This window comes from Falco biarmicus, chromosome 1, assembly GCF_023638135.1.
Source record: "Falco biarmicus isolate bFalBia1 chromosome 1, bFalBia1.pri, whole genome shotgun sequence".
Taxonomy (NCBI): Eukaryota; Metazoa; Chordata; class Aves; order Falconiformes; family Falconidae; genus Falco; species Falco biarmicus.
The window spans coordinates 66,616,352-66,635,509 of NC_079288.1; positions in this window are offsets into that span (position 1 = coordinate 66,616,352).

Consider the following 19,158-nt stretch of genomic DNA (forward strand, 5'->3'; position numbering starts at 1 on the left):
GGCTGGGAAACAGTCTGCTTGTGGGAGATGGTGAGTGAATGCCTTTCTATCACTTGTTTTGTGTATTTTTTTCTTTCTCTTTCCTTCACTTATTAAACTGTCTTTACCTTGACCATGAATTTTTCTCATTTTTGCTCTGGCTGTTCTCTCCCCTGCCCTGTCGTAGGGGGGAGAATGAGAGCAGCTGTGTGGTGCACAGTCACTAGCCAGGGTCAGCCCATCAGGCTGCTGAAGAAAGGGCTGCTGTGAAATGTCCTATTATTAACAGTAAGCAAAAGATAATTCTTCTTTTGGCTTTATCTGAATATTGATAAGTTAACAGATGGCTTTTTACCTTAGTAGGTTTGTTATAGAACAATGCATTCTGTAAGGCACAGTCATAGGCAACTTGTGTGAGTGCCATAAATGAGACAACATGCATCTTTTGCAATCCCTGGTTTTGTATGTGAAGACTTTCACTGGAGACTCAGTTAAGGGCTCCAGTGATCCAAAGATTCATTCCTTGATCTTATTTCTCTCTCTTCCATGGAAGAACAGTTAGATAGTGATATAAAGTGACTGTTTACCCAAAGGACAATTAAGATCTTAAATACCACCTGCTTGCAGTCTGTTCTTTAAGTGACTGATGCTTACCTATTAAAATAGTTGCTGTTTATAAATGAGAGAAATGCCATATTGACTGTGTCATACCTACAGGTAAGAGCCTAGCACAGAGACATTGAAACACAGAGACATTGTCACATTATGACATTAATTGGGACCACATACATAATTTAGACTTTTTCTTAATGTACAATATACAGTAAAAGAACCTATGCAGGACATCCTGGTTTACAGGTTGTACAAGGGAGAAGAAATGCAGCCTTTCCTTCTGCCTTGTGGTCCTCAATCATCCTGTCATGTCTTCTGGAGTCCTAAGCCCATGTCTGCTCCAGCCTGTGACTGTCTGCTTGAGTATTTTTAAGATGAAGCTTTTGGAATAACTGAATGTTTCAGTCAAGAAAAAACAAACAACCAAAACCACCCAAAACATCCTGTGGCTGCAGATGAGTTCCTAGATGTGACTATTACTTCTATACAGTAGTCATGTCGGAGGAGGTAGAAACAATCCAATGCAAATCAGAGCCAGTAACGATATGTGACATAGCAAAGCAGCATGTGGATTTTACCAGGTCAGGACCAGACATAGTTTAGATGCATAAGTCCACAGTAACATGGAAGATCATTTCATGCATTCTTTTAAACAAAACACCAGTTGTTTAATTGCATTAGTGCAGGGTCAAGTCACAGCTACCATTGCTTTCATAAGCCCAAAATGAGGTTGCATTAGATTCTAGTGTCTCTGAGGTCACATGGATTCTAGCATGTAACTCTGCCAGACTTTGCAATGGATGTTGAGTCTCCCTCAGACTTTTGAACACAGCCAATTTGTTCAGGGTTGACTCAGCTCTACACTGCACTTAAGAAATCCCTTTCTTTTTCTATCTGCAGTTTCATTAGCAGTGACTGCCGCTGTTTTCACATGCATAAATGCATAGATTTTTTTTTTTTTTTTTAGGATAGCTCAGAACTAAACAGGCAACAAAAATATGCATATTGAGTTCTTCTGTGGGCAATCTCTTGGGACCACACATAAATTGCACTGAGTTGGAGCATGCAAAGGAAAGAAGCTGTACACAGCAGACTAGGAAATAGGATGGAGGGAGGCAGTTTTTAAAGTTGGCATCAGCTCCCTCATTAAATTCTCTGCTTTCACTGAAATTAGTTCTATTTGAGGTAGTTTAGCAACATACATAAGTAGTGACCACAGAATAGGCACTCTGCTTGAAATCCACTTCCTTGTGTCCTCTGCAGGAAATCATTATAGGAGTACAGCCCCACATATGTATATATATATGTATATATGACCTAAAAATACCTTTTAATCTTGATTTATGTGTATAAACTATGGGGCAGATCATGTTCCCTATCACTGCTTTTGCTATGGGACCAATGTTTAGACATTAATGTCTAAGTTGGTGTTACACATAACCGTGAGAGGTCAAATGAGCTCCAAGCAGTCTGATGCCATTTAGTTCCTGAATGTGAAAGGGCGGAGAACAGAGTGAATGTAGCTCTCCCTACTGGAGAGACAACAGAGAGGCAATGATTGACCCAACTGAGTCTGCCTCCAGCTTTTAGAAAGAAAACAATAATTTACTGCAACAACTCTACCCACAAGTTACTTAGAGAAATAATTCCTACCTCCTTGAACTGCAACTTTGGAATTGACTCTAGCATGAACCAGACAAAGCCATTATTGCAATATGACCATTAAAGTTTCATAGGATTTTTCTGTAAGGATAAATAATATTATTTTGATTTGGGAATTCCAATGAGATACCCCCTTTGTTTGCCCTGCCCCAACTTTTTCCACTCCTCCTCCTTTTGCATTAATTCTTTTCACTCCACAATGATTATGAAATACCGCACTTGGTCATGATCTATTTGTCCTTGAACACACTATCTTAGTCCTTTTTTTGGTAAAAAATACACATTTGCTTTAAGTCCAAAGATAATAGTAATGAAGGTGTTTTGAAAGATCTTTGGTCAGATGCTCAACAGTTTCACATATGGTAGGCATAATACATTACATTCAATGTGACTGTGAGAAGTAAATAAACTAAGCAATTTCACATAATTTCATTCCTGAAAGAAACTTTGACCTTGATATTCCTTGTTATGTATATAAATAAAAATAAATGAAGATGCTTTGTGCTGAGCTGACTAGAAGGTTCTAGAATAGCAATGAAGCTGTACATTGAATCAAGGTGTCCCATAAACTTTTAATTTCCTTGAAAAAACAGTAATTTATTTCACGGTAATCTCCTTTTTGCTGAACAAGTGGTTGCATATTCTCAGTTGCAAAGTAAACCAGCTGGAGATTTAATGTAAAGAGTAACTCAGCACTGCAAAATACTGTGTATGCAAAGAGATTTGCAGTTTTAATTCAGAGGTCAAAAGGCATGTTGCTTCTAAACGATACTGGAGAAATAGCTTGGAATGATGCCCCTTCCTTAATTCTGAGCAGTAAAGAACAGACAAATTAAAATGTCGCTATACTGATGTGAAAACTGTTCTATGATAAGACACTTGAGCCAACAATCAACTTATCAAATACCACACGTGACAGTTGATTTACAGTTCTTGATGGGAAGACTAGTGCTAATTTTCAGCACTCAACATTATCAGTGAGGCAGTGCTGGAATTCAGTGCTCACTTTTATATCACACTGGCATTTAAAAACTAAAAAATCCTGAACTGGGGTAGATATGGCACCCTAGTTTAGACAGCAAAAGCTATTTTTGTTGGAAGAAATTGGGTTTACTCATTACAGGCACTGATATTTGTAGTTTTACTTAGCAAAATGCTGTGAATAACTTCATATCAGAATATTTCTCTGTCAGTTGTTTAAGCTATTTGAGACTGAAGGAAATAGATAACTATGAATTAAAAAAAGAACAGCTTTCTCCACAGCACAAGATGATGATGAAACAAATAATGGTATTTCACTAATCCTCCTGCAAGCCTATAAATTCTGGAGATATGTATGCTGAGCAGATTCCTTTGTTTAGCTATGAGTTTAATAAGCTCTTTACTTAATAACAGTTGATTTGGAATGCAAGTATATTTGGAGTATAAAATCCAAGAGTGATGTCTTAGTCAATATTTTCATTGGCTAAAATATTACCAGCTGATTCATAGCTTTATCTTCTACTTCTCAGGATAAACTCGTTCTCAGAAGACAGCCTGAATATTCAGACAGCAGGATAAAAATACTGTTGTCAGATGATGAATTTCTGTATTGCTAAGCTTTCTTAAGTGCTATATTGTACTAAAAAGCAGTTGAAGCTCCCACACACTTTCACCACTACAAACACTCATCTTGAGACTGGCTTTATCAATTGAAATCCAAATAATGAAAGCTAAAATTTGGTGCATTTTTTCCTCTGCAAATATGGGTGTTCCTTCAGGACATTGTCTCATTTCTCTCAGCAGCTTATAGGCATCTAAAAGCTCTTTCAAATTTGCTTTAAAAATGTCTGTTCCTACTGATATCTATCTTCAAACTCTATTTACTTTAAAGAGCTAAGGATTTTCTCTCACACTGAATTTATTTGAACTCATAGACTTCAGCATTAATACTTCAGTACTTCTGCACAAGGACACCACACTTTGAAGCCCAGTTTTTAGGAATTCACGTTTCAGCACATTTCTTTCCTATATTTTAAAATATTTTCCCTATATAATCTAGTGTTTTAAAGCAAAAAGTCTCAATTTCAGTCTCACAGCTTGCAATACCAATGAATGTACATGCAACCACATCAGTACACAGAAGTAATCTGATGCACTTTTCTGTGTCTGGATTCAGAAGGCAAGTATGTGGATGGCATGAGAGAAATGGGAAAAAATTTACTCTCTGATGTCCCAATAATAGCCTGTCAATGCACCTTTTCTTAGGATATTGTCAGCTTGCTAATAGATAGATTCACTGTCCTCTTAGCAAAGCACTATTCATTACCTTTCAGTATCCAAATTGTCTTGAATTGTCTAGGAAAAAAATGTGTCTGTAAGTACATGCATCATGTGCTTACACTATTTAGGATTAGCTAAAATCAGGAGGAATGTCTGGCATTTATTTAACAAAACCAACCTCTTCTGCAACGTGGGATTCTTGTAGGAATATTCTAATCTCTGAATCTCCATGTGTCACTTTTATTTTTTCTCTTATTCTTGCAGATAGGATTAGAGGTGTTTTTCCACTGGATTGAATTGCAAATCAGAGTCCTAAATATATTTATAGAGGTGTGCTAGTTACAAATTCAAATTTATCTTTTCCGAGACAGAGGGATACTTGGGTCTGGAGAACTTGGGAGATGATGTGGTTGTTTGCTGCCTGGCTGTTTATATTACAGGTAGATATATCAAGAATCAACTTAAAGTTATACAGATCAAGACTAGTAACAACACACAGGAACAGTATAATTAATTTCTGAAATATTTTACCTATAGTGGATATGTATTCTCAACTCCATGAAGAATTTAAGTCAAGACAATTGCCTGTTTTTCTAAACTGTATTAGCTCATCCAGATGAAGTTTTTGAGAAAACAAATGACTCCCTGAAATTCTACAGTCTTCGCCAACTGAGAATGTTCTTACTGACCTCCACGAGCTATAAAATCTATGGGTGAATTTAGAAAATTACCTTTCTCTAGAAATGACATTGTTTTCTTCTATTTGATGTGGAGCTGATCTTCATAAAAGCAATAATGGTCCTCACCTGAGACTTTTAGTTCAGTATTTTTAATGTGCTTTGGAGGACTATGACCAAGAAGATAGAAATAGCTGGAGGGCCACCTATCTTCTGTTGTGACTGTGTCCTTGCAGGCTTTTTGCTCTCACATGACACCAGCTGACAGGCAGCTCCTATTCTGTCTTTCCTCCCACATATGAGTATTTCTGTTGGCAGATTAGCCAATTTGCTGGCAGAGTAAAAGAGAATAGCATGCATATAAGACTGGTAAAGTGAACATAAATAATTTCTGCTGAAGACAGTATTTGAATTGATTCTACCACAATTTGGAATTAACAAAATTCCTTAGATACTACTCTCTGGAAACTGCTGGCAATTGCTGACTTTAACAGCAATCCAAGCACCTGCAATTAGGTCAGCTATTTGCAGATTGCCCCCAGGGAACTGTGGCCAGCCAGGTGTTCCACTGCTAACCACTCCGAAAAAAGTGTATCTGTGCTATATGTTGCTGTATCATTTTTCCTCTACTTTTGTCATCCAGTCTACGTTTTATCAGGATAGTTTTCTGCCTAGCTAGATGCTAATGTAGACTTTGGTTCAATCCCTCAGCTGATCTATATCTGTGGGAAAGACAGAAACAACTATGCTGTCAAAGGCAGAAAGTATCTTAACTGTGCTCATACACAGTAACCAGCAGACACGCTCCAGTGTTAGGGGTATAAATGTCACCCTACATCTGCAGACTACCCATTAGATTTCTTCAGTATATAGGTTAATATAGAATACATTTCTAAAATTATGGTGGTGGTGTGAGGAAATACCATTGCTGGTAAACGCAATTACTAAAGTGTATTTTCCGTTAATTAATGTTCTCTTTCATTGAGGTCTATTGTCTACTTAAATACACTTTAATGTAGTTTTTTCTTAGGGACAATGTTGGCTTAACTTAGCAGGTGACTACCATTCTCTGACATTTAAATAAAGTGACACAGTCTTCTAGGACTCTGTTTCAAATCTATGCTTAGCAAAACATTGTTTGAGGACCTTCTTATTCTCCATTTTCAAAGACTTTTTTGATCTTTCTCAAACTCTAAAGCCCTTATGAACCCATTAGATGCATGCTTTAGTTTCTAAATGTGTGTAGCTAGATTATTTTCTTAGTAAAAAATATAAAACTTTGAAATGAAAAAATAATTTCTCCAGTACTAATCACTTTGTCTTGCTTCATAATATTTGATATGCAAATATTTTTACTTATTTTTCCACATTTTGTTCTTTCTTTTTCAGTCTGTAATTTAAAATGGTCTATCAGTTTGGTTTATTCAGATTATTTTTTATATGATGAATTATACATTTTCCAACAATGTCCTGATGGAATACAGATGAAAAGTTAGGAGTCAGAGGTTAATGCTATACAAATCAGGAATCTTCAAAGCTGGGTTTTTAGTTCATCTCTTCCTCTATTTTGATCAGAACATTTTACTTATTTATTTATTTATTATATATATATATATATATATTTTTTTTTAAGATGGCCTAATTGGGACATTCCTAAAAAGCAAGAAGAGTATTAGTTGGGCTCCCATTATGAGAATATAGTAATTTGACAGAAGAACATTGGAAGGAGCAAGTGCAAATAATCAAACAAGGAATCTACAATGAACTTTTGGAGCTTCAAAAAAATCTATTCACATTCTCTTTTATTTTCTCATGTTGTATCTTCTTTCAGGGAAAGCAGCTTGGAAATATTCAGGCAGGAGCATTAGCAAGGAAATGAAATTGTGGATGGGCAACAATAAAGCTAGTTACCTCCTCTGCTCATCACCTTCTAACTACAATAAGAACTGCTTTAGGCAAGAGAGATGCACCATTAAGCAAGATAAAACACGTGAAAAAAATATCTATTAGATTTCTAAGTATATTTTCTACTGACTGGGACTGAAGGCCATTTTACTTGCTCATGGACTAACATGCAATCAATATTAATTATCACAGAATGAGTGAATAACATTATTGTAATAAGATCTGCACAGGATAATGAACTGAAGGAACATAAAAGCATTCTTTCAATATAGTGAACTCATATGTGACATCAGAATTAAAATAAAAATTATAGTTACCAGAAAGCTAGAGACTTTTGACTAGACTTTACTTTCATCTTTTTTTCTGTCTGCAAAGTTAGGTACAACATGCTACCTAGTTATCTCAGAGAATAATAATGAGACTCTGAAGTTTTTCAGTAAGACTGTATTCAGATAGAAGAAGTCCAGCTCACTTTTTAGTGCTAATTCCTTATACAGAACCAAGAACCTCAGTGTTTTACAATGTGGCATTATCAGCTGTTTAATCAATATGCTCTGCCAGAGTATGCTGTCATAAAAGGCATTCTAAAATAAAATGAAACGTCCTTCACTATGCATTGTTAATCTCTATAGTCTGATCGTTTTCATCAGTTGTTATGCACTGCCTAGCTATAATGATAATCCATTTTACTAGGTAACAAAATAGATTTGGTGGGAGGTGGAAAAAAGGAAATGGAAGAACTTAAACACTCAAATTATTTTCCTTCATTTAAAATTAAACAAGCGCTGATTAAACAATTAACAAATGTGAGACAATTGAAAATTCATCACTTTTGAGCTTAATCCTTTCTGTTGATAGGACTCTCCTTTTTGCAGGACAGTAAACTTCAGGAGACAATGTTTCTGTCACACAGAAGGGATGAGAATGTGATGGAGATAAAACTGTTTATATTGGTCCAGACTACAAAATTGTGGAATGAATTGTGTTACCTTTGTGCATAGAATATCCCTGCTCAGCACAAATATGGTCTGGCTGGGCAGTGTGCAGTAGTGAGTCAAGAGGTCTAGACTGTTCACACTTCCTACAAAAAGTACCTAATGCAGCAGCCAGAAATATCTTCCTAAGCTTAGAATACTTTATCTCAGACTCTAAATTGTTCAGAAGATTCAGCTACACCACTCTAAATCAGATTTTTATATCGGTACTTTTATAGATTAATTCCATATTGCACTTGCAGCAAAATTGACACAGTGCCACGATTCTGAAACATTTAGGTGGGACGAATGTGCATTACTGAATATGAATGCTAATAACTGGTTCATAATCTGGCCAAATAATGGAATAAGATTCTGCTAAATCACAGTGTAATGGCCCAAATCCTGCTTTTACGGAAGCCACTATTTTAAAAGCCAGCATGTGCCATACGATGTTAGAGATGATATCACAGTTATCTGCTCCTCCAGAAAACAACTATCTGCTCAATTTATAGAATGTCTTGAAGTCATCAGATGAATCAAAGGAAAGAATTATGAAGTATTTTCAAGCAATGCACCATCTCCTCACCACTAGTGATTTTTATTCATTTTCCTTTTTAAAGTATTGTTCCAATTTCATTTTTCAGATGCTTATAACTGGATTTTACATTTCTCTTTATTTAATGAAAAGAAGAAAAAGATGTACCTAATATTTCTTTGTAGAAAATATTCTGAATGCAATTTTCATCTCTCTTCCAGGGTAGCTCTTTTATTCCTGAATAGCTTTTAAGGGAAGCTTCCAGTCAGGCTATATTTTTAGTTCTAGTTTGTATCTTGCACTGTCTGTCTTGACTGGTAAAATTGTGGATTCTTTTACCTATCTAGTTTATCAGACTAAGGGATGTTGACCCCTCAAGCCATAAATGTAATAGTGTGGGTCTGACTGTTCTTCTGGATCATGGATTCATAGGACAGTACCTAGCTTGTATTTTTACTTTGACAGAGCCTCTTCTCTCATTTCTGTCAGTCTTCAGAGACTTATTCAGCACCGGAATTTTATTCTGTAGATACTACAGAGAGATATATAGTTCCTTTAGGATCAAACCCTGCAAGGTATTCCACTCATATTAAAATCTTTGGAGACCAATGCTACTTAGTATGCAGAAAGACCAGACCATTCAGCTTCCCAAGTAAGTATTTATAATAGAGTTGGTCAGAAATTGGAATACTTCCATGGAAACATCTTGGTCTTGGCAAAACTACAACTTTTGACAGCAGACTGGTCAATATCTTTCTCTAGCTCTAATGTGTAGCTTCCATCAAAAAACAGAATCATTATTTGTCTCAGGAAGAATGTACATTTGACAGGGACATCAGTTACAGGTTGAGTATTCCTTGTTCAAAAAAATATTCTCGTTGTTATGCTTGCAATTACTCTTACCTATTCATTGTTGTGATGTTGTTAATATTAAAAGAATAACATTAATGTTGTTAACATTAAAATAATATTTAGACTCACTCTTTCCACAAATTTTGCCTCATGACAACGTGTTGTCAGTAGAGGGAAAAAAAAGAAAAGGTCTGTTTTCTATTTTATATAGTCCTTTAATACTCTGTTTCTAGACAAATTTATCCTAACAGGACTTCTGTCACTATTGCAAGCTTTTTGTCCAAATAGACATTGGAAAACAAAGACTACTAATGTAGTCTAGGTATTCTAAGGTATGGTGCCTACTGCAGTTCTTCACTGAATGAGCTGGAAATTATGCAACTTCAGATTTTATCTTAGTCTAGTAAAAATAAAAATTACTCTGTATATTAATATTGACCTCAAAAGGGAAAATTTGGAGAAATTAAAGGAATTAGGAATGACATTATTTGGGCTGTAGAGCTTAGAGACCTCAGCATGAAAGCTTTAAAGGCACAGAGATTTTCTGGAAACTGTGTTTCAAATAAAGGAGAAGAAACACTTATTAAAAAAGACTCCAGACCTAATTTATTGAAAGGTTTATTAGGAATTGCAGCGATGATACAAAATAAAAAAGGTGGGTTGTCAAAGATAGGAAATGCAGAGCTTAAAAAGAAACTCCAAAAAGCAATTTGATCTTAAAAATAATAAACAAACCAATAATAAAAAATGCAACTGTTTAAGCAAAAATAAGACTAAGAAAAGAAGAAATATCTTCACTATGAACTTAGGAAAATTAAATTTTACAGGCAAATGAAGTTTTTCTGAAAAGATAAATATTTTATCTCAGCTTTTGGTAAGGAATATGCTATTATGAAAAACAGAGAAAGCCTGATGGCTAGAAGTAACTAAAAGTTACAGTCAAGTGGAAGGAAACCTCAGTATTTAGTGCAGTCTGTGCTGAGTGTGAGAGGGCGAAAAAAATGTCCATCTTCAAATTCTGTCAGCATTAATGAAGACTGTCGTAATTTAAAGGTATATAAGCTAATGGAAAAAGTAATAAAATGCAACGTGTTTACCAGCAGTGAATAATGATGGACAAGTGTGTTGTCTTTTTGAAGAAATAACTGATTGTATATTTAATATGTGTGAAGAAGGCATACATATTTGCATGGGAAATTACTGGCTGACTTCAGAAGTGCAGACTATAAACTGCAGCTCTGGACAGGATACAGAATGAGGACTTTAGACATGAATATGGGATGTATGAAAAGGGGAAACATCAGGCTACAGGGAACTGTGTTGTGTAGTTATACAAGGACTGGTTCTGGAACAGATCTTAATAACACTGTTAGTTGCTTTTTTCAGAAATTTGCTGGTGACTAAGTTGACAGACATCATCAATACGCTGGAGAATTGGAGTGTTCTGAAGGAAAAACTAGAACTTAGCTATAGTCAAAGTTATTGTGACTTGGCAGATAACAGTTTTGCTATTGGCTGCTAATAGTGAGTGCCCATCACCTGGAAACAACAGGGCAGGAGAAAAAAACCATGCTTCTGGCAGCATGAAACCAGTTTTATAGGTCTTGTTTACAGGATGACTAGTCTGTATCAAAGTAACACATCATGAAGAGGGTGTAGAGACTATAAAGAGTAATATAATTCTCTTAGATATTACAAAACTTTACTGTTATTGTACAAGGAAACTGCTGAAACTCCATCTGGAATATCATATATAAATCTGGTCACCTTTATTCAAGAAAGACAAATTTGTACTGGAACAGCTGCTGAGAAGGACTATTGAAATGCTGAAGGGAGAACTAAGCTTGTTTAGCCTAGCAAAATATAGAAGTTATAAGGGCATTGCATTGTTCTTAGTAAATCTATAGGAAATAGAAATACTTGGCCAGAAAAGTAATATATAAAATCCTAAAACATTTTTTGAAAGGACAGATCTATTTTGACGAATGAAGAGTTACTTTGAAAAAGACTTTTGACCATGAGATTGTCAAAATCCCAGAAGCAGCTATGCAGGAGGCCACTCCCTATTCATAAGCAAATTCAGAACCATAATAGCTGCCATTCAGGCATGCTATCCAGACTGTTGCACAGCTTTCAGTTTTACTTCACAAAAAGAACACCTCCTAAATGTGGGTACTGTAAAATATTATATAAAAATCCTGTACTTCAGATGCAACACCTTTTGTTTTCCCATGTGTGTCAGAAGTGGAACCATTAAGCAGAACAAGGATACCATTAAAGTTTCTTCATGAGGATGTGGCCAATTGTTTTTAGTTCGGGGAGTTAGGAACATTTATCTGCTTGATATTTTGGAACTTCCTCACCAACATAAATCCCCTTACAGTATCTTCTATCACATGTCCAACATAAAAAGTCAGTTTACTGTTTCTCTCTTCCTGGGACTCATGGCGGCGAGGATGTGGAAGGGACTGGAACTAGGACTGAGCACCCAGTCCCTAGAGCAACGTATGCCATTTTGTAAAAGCTACTTCTGTCCCTGGGCTGCTGCAGTTTGGACCACAGCAGAGAGCAAAAGTGCCATGACAGAGACTCTGATAGCTGCATTCATCAGCTATGCCCAGTGTATTCTGCTGAGGAGAAATAAGTATTGTGCCTTACTTACTGAAGTCAATATATTTGACTAAGTCCTGAGTCAAAACTGAGACATATTTCAGTAGTTCACTCTTTCCTGAAGTAGGAAAGCTGTAATAATTATGAATATTGTTGCTGGAAAATTTTATTCACTCACCCTTAAGCTGCACAGTTCATACAGCATTCATTCCAATAATCTTGTAATTCTGCCCTTATAAATAGTATTCATTACATCTCCCTGGGTTTCATACAAGGAGTGTCTGAAAAACACATGAAGAATATAATTTAATTACAGAAACATAAAAGATGTTAAGGGTGATAAATGTATTTTATGACCTTTAAAATGAAGCAAGACAATACTAATATCATTTCTGCTTTGGCAAGCCTTGGTGAATGTCTTGAGTTTCAGGAAAAGTACCCTATTTTAATAGAAACTGATTCTTATTCCACATTCATAGGAAATGGCTTTGCTGGTGCTGTGAATGATATATCAGTTTCACAGTCACCACACAAGGTGCTCAGGTAAACTTTCTCCAGGTCCTGTCATACAAAATTGTATTAGGGTAGACAGAAATTACTCATTTAATGACAGACTAAAACTCAATCACGTAATTCCAGAATGTATTGTAAGTACTAGGGGTGTTTGAAACCAAAAGGAATTTCAAATAAAATGTGCTAGCAGTAGGTAATACTGCTAATAACTATGCACGATATTTTATATGTTAATATTGAATTGGACACATTCTTTCTTACATAGAGTTATTTAAAATTTGACCATCAGTATGAGTTATTACAAAAATAATCTCTGTCAATGGCAAAGATCATCAGGCTGGATGACTGAGAATGTAAACCAAAGGACATATTGATATTTCCTTACATTCCAGGAGATTATATATTTATTTTACTTCCTTATTTTTTTTATTTCCAGAATACACTGCATTAATTTATTAACAGAAAATGGAACCCCAGTACAAAGACCTAAATAGTGTGTGGATTTACATTGTTTGAACATAAATCTTGAACTGGCTCTATGGTAACTGGCTTAGAATTACTCTGGATTTATATCAGAAAAGAAAATTTGGTGCAGAAATTTTTCCATTTTTAGATGGTAGTTCTAATGTTAGTATACCAATGCTTAAGTAATGTATAAGCATTATTTCTCATATATTTTTGACTGCTTACTCTGTTTTGACTTGTGTTATTTCCACTTCGGAGATATCAATGGCTAGAGTTTTAAAAAACATTTCAACAATTGTTTTTATTTTCCACAGTGAGGCCATTTTTTTTAATCGATCTGATTGCTTTAGTTCAGACATCATATGTCACATCCAGGGAAGTAAAAATCCCTTGTGATATTCTATACTGGCTTAATTTAGCACTTGAAAAGTTTTAAGTTTCCCATCTGTTGAGCTTTAGAAAATATATCTTTGTAACAATATATTTCTGCAGATGTTAAAATTGTAACTGTGATAATTTTTAGCTGGGAATGTCAGAATACAGATATCCGGTATGTTCCACAAGTAACAAACAATACCAATTTGTCTTTTTTCACCCCCCAATTCCTTTTTCAGGCCCAAGGCAAAGGATGCTGTCCACTACTGAAAGGAGATTAAATACTGATAGAACTATTGCTTAGCTGTTATTGCCTAGTTGGATGACAAAGACCAGAAGAGAAAGATCATGGTGGGGGTTCCTAGTGTGGCCAGGGATCGTATAATCTGTAATTAATTTCTTTTTCCTGTCTTTACTGGAAGCCACATCAAGGCCATCAGCCATCAAATGAATGTAACAATTTATACTGCTTAGAAAAGGAAATACCCAAACGCCTTACATAACACACTGAAGAACTGCTGCCATCCAACTTCATTTTGACCACTGCATGTATGGAATTTTGGTTGTCGTGGCAGTTATTTTATTTTCTAAATAAAAGTTGATCTCCTCTTTTGCATATATTATGCCTGAGACAATCCAAATTGGCTTTGCCATGCAAGTCTGTGTTTACATCCTTCTTTCTGCAGACAGAAAACCATGTGTTGATCACTTTTATTATCTCTTTTTTGGTATGGCACAAGTGTATTTTCGCTCTGTGTCTAAGCACTTCACTCATGAGCTTTCTGAAGCTGTGCTACAGCGCTTAATTCTGCTCATAACCTACTTCCAGGCTTTAAGATATACTGGTAAATTGATTTTCACGCTGTCAGCTGAAGATCTTTCCCTGATATCTCCTTCTATGTCATGGCAACAATACTTCTGTCTCATACTAGCTACTGTTCTTGGCAATACTTACCATCCCCATAGGAAGTAAAATTTCATTTACCTTATCCATGGGATCTGGATGTATGTCAGTCATACTTGGGTTTTAACTATAAAGAGCAAGGCATTTTACCATCTCTGCAAAATGAAGAGATATTCAGCTTGAATAAATACCAAAATATCCTAAGGTCTGGAATATCGCTTCACACAAATAAACATTTGAATGTTTGATTACATACTAAATACAGTAATCACTGAGGACAGTGTGAAAAATATGATTTTTACTCTATAACCAATCCTGTGTAACTGTACACTCTAATGGAACTAATTACCAATAGAAAAAATATTTCTGAGAGAGTTACAGAGAAGGGTATGTTTTATCTATATACAATCTAACTTTACAATACCCAATATATGCTGTACCTACCCTAACACTATACATGTAGTATTAGAGAGAGGGGATTTCTACATTATCTCTGTCTAAATAAGCTTTGATTCATTCAGATCCACTGAGGCTTACTTATTCACACTTTCAAGCAAGATTAAAGTTTCCTCTCCAGTGCCAGGACTAGGCTGTTGGGTATCTCTTCCTCACCTCTACCCTGGAACTTGGTTCTCTTTCCTTTTGCTGTATAACAAGTTGAAATGATAAACAATTTCACCTATGCAAAAGGCATTCTTGAGCATCTGCATCTTCCTTTCACACTACACAGCCTTCTCCCCTGACGTCTGTGCAAATGATTTCCTGTCAAAGGGTAGGAGGGACTCTTTATTGGCTGTTAGCGCTGTACTGTGACTTCAGCTGTGAATGTGTCTGCAGAAAGATTTGGTCAAACGCTGCTCTTGCTTACACTGCAAATACTCTGGAGTCACAGCACTGGAAAAAAAAAAAAAAAAAAAGCCTAATTACATTGCTCTATCCTTTTCTACTGCATTCAGGGTGATGGTGAAGTTGACCCCCTTCCTAGATTCTCCGCAAACTCTTGAAAGCCTGTTCACGTTCAGCTTGAACAAATATTTCTTGGAGCTTAATAACAGAGTTAATACTTTTTGGAAGAAATATGACCAAAATAGCCAAGTATCTATCTGAGGGTAGTGAATAGGAAGAAGAGGAATACCACTCTGGGTCAAAGCTAAAAAGCTTTAGGGAAATCTTTATAACCAAAGTTTAAAAAAAATACCTTTCTTTATAACCAAAGTTTAAAAAAAATACCTTTTGATCCCAAATGGGGCAGAATAGTAGAGAAAGTCACAAGGAAATGTAAGAAATAAATTCATGCAGAACAGCAGCAGCTCAAAATGGAAGATAACAAGGTAATAGACTATCTTTCCAACTCGCAGGATATTAAGACTGAAATAAGCACAAAACATGAAACAATAGATTTGGACACCTACTTAGATGTGTAGTAGTAGTAGTAGTCTCCCCATTTTCCGTGTTTTGAAGATGTCAGGGCTACTTCCGCTCTAGACGAGTTAGAATACTGTGAATTAGCAGGTGTTTGTTGGGTTATGTTTTTCCCCTGCCATTTGCTGTCCTTGAGTTTCACACGTATCTTTGTTGTTGGTACATCATTTTCTTCTCATCTTCTCAACATCTTGCTGTTGATCGAAAAATGTACATGCTTTGAATGTGTATGAATGTGTGATAGCTAACACTATGGCCATCTAACTGAGACACTTGGGTACTAGTAGTATAACAATAGGGAAGGAAATAAAATGATCTGCATACAAATTATTTCCTGAACTATAGGTACATTAAACTGCAAAATTTTAACTGCAAGGCCTCTCTTAGCTATGAGTGAAATATTAGCTTTCAAAATGGAGAATTCATTTATAGGCAGGATTTTTACTTTTATGAACTTTTTAAAGTATGGAACTAAACACAGGGCTCAGGTTCAGATGAGAATTTTTCCTGGGGTACAGTAGCTATATGCAGATAGACATATATCAAAAAATACCTGGTTTAGTCTGGATTTACTGGATTTACTTACTGCAGTTATTCCAAAGTGTATAACAAACCCTACTCTTATTTTTAATAACTAGTTTTGGTCAGTCCCTAATGTTGTTAGTACAGCTCATTAATATCAGCTCTCCTGCACCCTCTTCTGCTTTCAGAATTAATTAAGCTAGTGACACATTAACTGGAAAGAAGAGGCCATAGCTTTATTTATGCAGAAAACAATAAAACCATAAATCAAGAGGACTAATCCTAATGTTTTAGGATTGACCTTAGGAAGGGATACTTTTCCAAATGACAACAGCATCTGTTCAAATGGAAAAAAAAAAACATATCAAGTCAAAGGAACACATCCACTCCTCCCTAAAATACCATGGAAATATTACTAATTTCTTACTGCACCCTGCCCTCATCAAGAACCCCCTTTGGCACCCATCATCCAATCCATTGTACCATTAGCAGTACATTTTCCTTTTACTGTGTATTTTTTCATCCACCAAAAATCTTAGAATCATAATTTGAACATAAATATATGTAATATAATATTTCTGGCTACTCAGCCCCCTGAGCTGGAAGACAGGGATGATGAGCAGCATGAAGTCCCCACAGTCCAGGAGGAAAGAGTCAGTGACCTGCTGCTCCACTTGGACATGCACAGGTGTATAGGGCCAGATGAGATCCACTCAAGGGTACTAAGGGAGCTGGCGGAACAGCTCACCAAGCCACTCTCCATCATTTATCAGCAGTCCTGGCTAACTGGGGAGGTCCCAGAGGACTGGAGTTTAGCCAATGTGATGCCCATCTACAAGAAGGGCAGGAAGGAGGATCAGGAAACTACAGGCCTGTCAGCCTGACCTTGGTGCAGGGAAGGTTACGGAGCAGATCATCCTGAGCATCATCACATGGCTCGTGCAGAACAACCAGGGGATCAGGCCCAGCCAGCATGGGTTTTTGAAAGGCAGGTCCTGCATGACTAACCTGATGACCCACCTAGTGAATGAAGGAAAGGCTGTGGATGTTGTCTACCTGGACCTTAGTAAAGCTTTTGACACCACCTCCAACAGCTTTCTCCTGGCTGATCATGGCTTGGACAGGTATACTTTAAACTGGGTAAAAAGCTGGCTGGACGTCTGAGCCCAAAGCATGGTAGTAAATGGTGTTACCTTCAGCTGGTGGCTGGTCAGACATGGTGTTCCCCAGGGCTCAATATTGGGGCCAGTTGTGTTTAATATCTTTATTGATGATCTGGATGAGGGGATTGAGTGCACCCTCAGTCAGTCTGCAGGTGACACCAAGATGTGGGGGGAGTGTTGATTTGCTTACAGGCAGGAGGGCTCTGCAGAGGGATCTGGACAGGCTGGACGGATGGGCTGAGGCCAGCTGTATGAAATTCAACAACCTGGGTCACAACAATCCCAAGTAAACACTACAGGCTTGGAGTAGAGCGGCTGGAAAGCTGTCTGAAGGAAAAGGACCTGGGAGTGCTGGTTAACGGCTGGCTGAACATGAGCCCAGGTGGTCAAGAAGGCCAACAGCACCCTGGCTTGTATCTGAAACAGTGTGGCCAGCAGGACAAGGGAAGTAATTGTCCCTCTGTACTTGACACTGGTGAGGCCGCACCTCGAATACTGTGTTTGGTTTTGGGCCCCTCACTTCAAGAGGGATGTTAAGGAGCTGGAGCGTGTCCAGAGACGGGCAACAAAGCTGGGGAAGGGTCTGGAGCAGAAGTCTTATAAGGAGCAGCTGAGGGAACTGGGGGTGTTTAGTCTGGAGAGGAGGAGACTCCGAGGCATGTTATTGCTCTCTACCACCCCTGAAAGGAGGTTGTAGGCAGGTGGGGGTAGGTCTCTTCTCCCAGATAACTGGCAACAGAACAAGGGGAAACTGCCTGAAATTATGACAGGGAAGGTTTAGATTGTATATTAGGAAAAACTTTTTCACTGAAAGGTTGGTCAAGCATTGCAGCAGGCTTCCCAGGGAGGTGGTGGAACTACCAGCCCTGGAGAATTTAAAGAACAAGTAGATGCAGTGTTTGAAGTCATGGTTTAGTGATGGACTTGGCAGTCTGGGGTTAATGGTGGGACTCAATGATCTCAAAGGTCTTTTCCAACCTAAATGATGCTATGATTCTATGATAACCCTTAGTTTCATGATTTCCTATTACATAACTCTGATTTTACAGAGGGGAAATACATTTTTGAGTTGAAATTATATTTAATGTAAAGAAAAGTGTAGAAACATTCATGGGCTGGTTCTATTTGAAAGTATGAGTAAAGGTAATTTTATTTAATATGTATGCAGCTCCACCATTAACACAATGTCATTACTAACAAGAGCTGGAAGTAGCAGTCATATCTGCACAGATTTTTGGTTTTGTTTGTAGCTTTTTATTTAATAAAATATCAGGAGACAGCTTTGTGGGATCAGTGTTTATCATTTTGGTGTACTCTACATGAAGTGGGAACTGCAAGTACTTGACAAATGGATTGATAAATTACCTACAAACCTCAGGCTAACTCTGTAATCTTTCCTAAATGGTAAATTATAGCTCTTCCCACTTCTAGTCCTCCCAACATGTATCTCCCAAAGTAAAAACCAAATTAAAGTAAGTAAATAAAATAACGAGCCTCAATACATCATACTGGATCAACTATTTGTGTTTGATTTCTCTTCACATATGTTCCAGTAGTTCTGTAACAATGCATACTTCTACTGCCGTAAAAACTGACTGATTTTCCTTTCCTATTTGTACCTGTAAAGCACAACTGCATGTGGAACATCATTGTATCTTTCTTCAGGACCTTTTGTAATCTAGGAACACCTAGCTCTTTCAGCTCTGTATGCAACATAATATTT